Below are 4,812 nucleotides of genomic sequence, written 5' to 3'. Positions count from 1 at the left end.
AACCTAGAGTCAAACAGCCATATAGCACCCCCTACCAACTGGCCCATGCCCACCCAGTGGCGCAGGCTAACGCTTTGCTTAAGAGCAAATGATGCTTTTGCATATTTCTAGTAGTACCCTTGGCAGAGCATCGGTCCTCTTTGACAAGCTGCAGGACTCCACACCCTCCCCCTTGTAGTTGGCTTGTGTCCCACCTGGCACCGTCCTTCCTCTTTCTACCTCTTGCCCGTGTGTCCCTTTATAGGATAAAGCACAGGTTAAGATGCCAATTCTATTTCTAGCCTTGAGCCAAAGCATCTGAGAGGCAGCATAGCACGGCAACCCAGGAAGCCAGTGGAAGGGACTGAGCAAGACCATCCCAGGAAACCTGGGCAACTTACTCAACATCTCTTCTCCTGAGTTTATACAGCTGCATGATGAGGATAAGTGTTCCTGGCCCGGACAGATGTGGTTCGCAGTAGATGAGAAGATATATGAGGCTCCAAACCAAGCTGTCTATAAAGCTTTCTTTTCCATCTCCAGATGTCACCTATAATTACATTCTGAAACTTAAATCAGGGTCATTGGCTGACCTGCTGAACCTGCCTCTGTATTCATAACCAGTCTTAAGATGTCTCTGTAAACAAAAGCTCTGTTATTGAACTTCTCTGCATTCTCTTGGGTAACAGACCTTAGTTCAAGGTATGCACACAAATGCCTACCTAGAAAGGTACTGTCTTTGTGAATGAACATTGGCCAATCAGAAAATATTGGCTGAGAACCTGTAATTTGCCTGGGTGTTCTAGAAAGATTATTATGAAAGCAAAAATAAGACAGATCAGGGGAAAGAACAATGAAAAAGGTACCAGCTCACTCCTTAGTCAAATACTATTGTTTCTCACTCTTGAAAGGAAATCTACGGTGAGGAATATGAGAATGGTCATTGGTTTTTTTTCTCCCTGGCTCTCCCTTTTTAATCAATAACCCCAGAAATTATTCCACTTTAGGAGTGAGAGCACATAGTAGGGAATATCCAGCCTATTCTGCACAGACTGTGCCTGTAATTAGAAACAAAAAAGCCCTATTGTGCCTTTTATTCTTATTCCCATTACTAAAAAATTCAGCCATATCTCAGCCTGGGGACTCCCTGTTTGCCAATCTCACCCATCGTCTCCTTTCCCAAAAGTCATCCTGCAGCCTAACCCCTCCCCGTTGACCACAGTACCATTGGGCTGACTCCTTGAGCTCCCTTCAAGGAGTTAGACATCACCCTTTCCCCTCTCCGACCCACCTCCGTTGTCCCAAGGCCCATCTTCCTTCACTCTTTTACAAAGTGCCACCAGACCTTGGACAATTATGGTTCAACTCTCTCAGTTCACATCCTGAATGTTGAAAGACATCAGAAGAGGACAAGGAGATTATTTCCTGTGACTTGGCTTTATAAAAATAGCTTGCGTTTTATAAAAAGAAGAACAGAACAGAAGTTGTGTTTGTTCACCTGGTAGTTACTCTAATTATAGACGGTGGGGTGTCATGAGCAATCATATTGGATGACTGGCAGTTTGCGTCAGACAGGATGTCTCATTTCCAGCTTCCCCTGTTAATGCCCTGTGCGTGCCCTAATCCACGTTTTAAAATTACAACCTGATTGTTACACAAATAGGAAGTCTTCCTATTAGCTGAGTTGTGGCCTGCAATTTTGTGTTACCAAAGATGTTTTTCATTCCCAGAGCTAGCTTTACTCTACCAGATTTTGCTGATTTACTGTTTCCTGAGAAATGATGAACATTTTTTTCAGAGAAAAGACATTTAAGAGTTTCGATTTGGAAGGAGAAAAAGCCAAAATCTTATTCCCATTACTAAAGAATATTGTGTCCTACCCTCCCCTTTAATCTTTGCTGTGATTACTTATTAGCGAAATTACTATTGGAAGAACATGGAAGAATTAGGTAGGGTACCATAAGCCCAACACCCAAATCAGGAGTGTCCTCTCCTATAGAACTTAAAAAAAAGAAAAATCAGCCTGACATGAAACGAATTCAGTATTTCTGAAATTATCTATAAACTTGCCCTTTTTCTTTTTAAACTAATGCACTTCTGGGAATTTTTTTGAGGGCGGAGCCCCTCAAAGCAGCTGTTTGTGCCTCTAACAAAAATCAGACTGGCCATTCACAAACGACGTCCAGCCAGCTGATGTATTTCGTTTGGCCTATATAGTACTTTTTGAAAATAAAAATTACTTGTGAACATCTTAAGAATTCCCATAAATATACAGATTCATATAAAGTACATATGTATTACATAAAAATACAGACTTGCTATTGCCTTAGGAAAAATAAAATCAGATGAGACAGCCCTGGGATGTTATTTCCACATGAAGGGTGGGGCCATAGACCATTAACCCAGTAGGACACACAAAAGAGATCATTCACAGGAAGGGTGAAGCTCAGAAAGTGACCAGTTTTCTCCCACACCTAGATCTCGGGATCTGAACCCTAATTCCGGGGAGCATTCAGTTCTGTGGCTACCGCAACATGAGTAAAATGAAATAAATCTTCCTAAATTCCTGCCCAAAGATCCAGTTTCCAAAAGCAGCTCAATGGGCTTCCCTCTTCTAACCATGAAATCAGCTATGACTCCTCCCTCTACTTCCCTGCTTCTTCCCCTTCCCCATGGGTTGCCTTACTCTGCCCTTTAGTCCTCCAAGATTCTACTGAGCAATAAAGTAGCAAGTGGCCACATGAGCACTTCAACTGTGGCTCATGAGAACTGAGATATGACCTAAGTGATACCTAGATTTTAAATACTTGGTTCTAAAAGAAGAAATCCAAATTAATAGATTAATAATTTTACATTGATTACTTTCATATTGAAATGATATATTTGACCTTTGGGATTAACTAAAATATATTATTCAAATTATTTTGCCCATTTCTTTGTACCTTTTTAAATATATCGTCTAGAAAGCTTAAAATCACAGATGGAGCTTACGTTTGTGGCTCATATTATCTTTCTATTGGACAGCCACTGCCTTAAAACATCTCTTGGATTCGTCCTAGCCTTTTTGGCCTAGGTTCCATCACATTAGCCTAGTCTTTCCTCTCCCTCCACTCCCAGAATTTCACATTAGTTCCCTGAAGACTTGTAGGCCTTTCCCCACTTCTAATTTGTTCTACACACCCTGGCCAAGTTTATCTGCAAAAGACACCACTTTTATCATGAAACACTTTTGCTCAAAAGCTAACACCAGCTCCCAGCTCTACCCCATAAAGTCCAAACCATTAATAACAAACTGATAACAGCTTCTACATTAAAAACCTCACTGGGAACCTCATGCAATTGTCCCAAAAACCTAGCATCTAGCATTCCAGATTCTTGATTTCCTAAACAGAGTAGAAAGGACCACAACATTTTAAACTGTGGATAGAGGGAGAAGCATATTTGATCTGAAAGGTTACAAAGATGACAGTTAAAGCATCTAAACAGCAGTTCTTTTCACTTCCAACAGTTTATATACAACACCTCAAAATCAGCCAAAGACCTAACACATCTGGGAACTGAACTAACTGAACTATTTCTTTTTTTTTTTTTCACATTAGTGGAGACAAAGAATAATAGAGTTGAGAAAAGAAACTTAGATTTGCATCTCAGAAAACCCAAACCAACCGGACATTCAATTAGAAAAGCTTCAGCAAAATACTGCTCTTGGCTCATCCATTCCAGGCCAAGGTTTAAAAACACATATATAGCTTTGTTACCAACTAAGTAAATTTGAATTATACTTATATGAAATTCTGTGGAATAACAATAATTAAAATACTATTTCATCTCGAAAACTTTGAAAAGACATGAATTATAAATTCATTACATAAATCCAAAGCCAGAATAGCTCCTGGTCCATAAACTGTGTCGAAGACGGTTCTATATGGCAATAAGTGTAGTCCTTAGCTTGGGAAAGGGGATTTTTTTAATCAAGATTTATCTCTAATTATGTGAATTCTGAATCATACTATGTCTTCAAGACTTTGCCCTTTTCATAAACTTCACCGTCCCATACACGTTTTCTTTCATTTTGTCAGCTATGGATCACACACGTCTTGCCAAATACAGTCCAGCAGGTTCAGCACACAGGTCTTGAAAGCAGAGAAATTTGCATCCTATCATTTGTTGTTATTTAGACAAATTGCGTGGCCGCTCCATGCTTCCATCTCTTCTGTAAATCGTGTAAACGCGATTATATTTTCCACACAAGTTTTAATAAGCATGCAACAAGATGATATTCTGTCTGGCTGTAGCAGCCCCATTTAGGAACTTTTCTCAAAGTAGCTTGAGGACTCTACAAAAGAGCTTGAGGACTCTAAGGCTCTTTACTAAACTGTAAGTTTAATAGGCAGAGAGCCGCACACGGCAGGAGTTCGGGTGGAGCCGGAGCTAGCGCGTCCGCTTGTCCGCCTGGCTGCCTCCCAGATGCAGACCCCGCCCCAACCGCACTCATTCTTCCCTTCTCCTCCTCGGCGGGTCGTCTGGGGCTATGAAAACACTACCACGTGTCCTGCAGCCTTTGCGTCACTCTTCTTCGTCCAATGGTAAGCGGTATCGTGAAGTGGGGGCAGGTCGCCAGACGAGCGGTTCCGCCCACAGCCGCCGTCGATTGGCCAAGGGGGCGGTGCCGCCTGTCGCGTCGTGGGCTCGTGGCCAATGGTAGCCGGCCTTAGAGGCCCCGCCCTGTCAGCTGCTCAGTTTGGAGGGTCCAGCCGGAGGAGGGAGGCGGGGCGGGGATAGGGCGGGGTGGGGGCGGGTGGAGGCGAAGCCGGTGGGGCGGGGATAGGGCGG

Source organism: Nycticebus coucang, chromosome 18, assembly GCF_027406575.1.
Source record: "Nycticebus coucang isolate mNycCou1 chromosome 18, mNycCou1.pri, whole genome shotgun sequence".
Classification (NCBI taxonomy): domain Eukaryota; kingdom Metazoa; phylum Chordata; class Mammalia; order Primates; family Lorisidae; genus Nycticebus; species Nycticebus coucang.
This window is presented reverse-complemented; position numbering follows the sequence as displayed.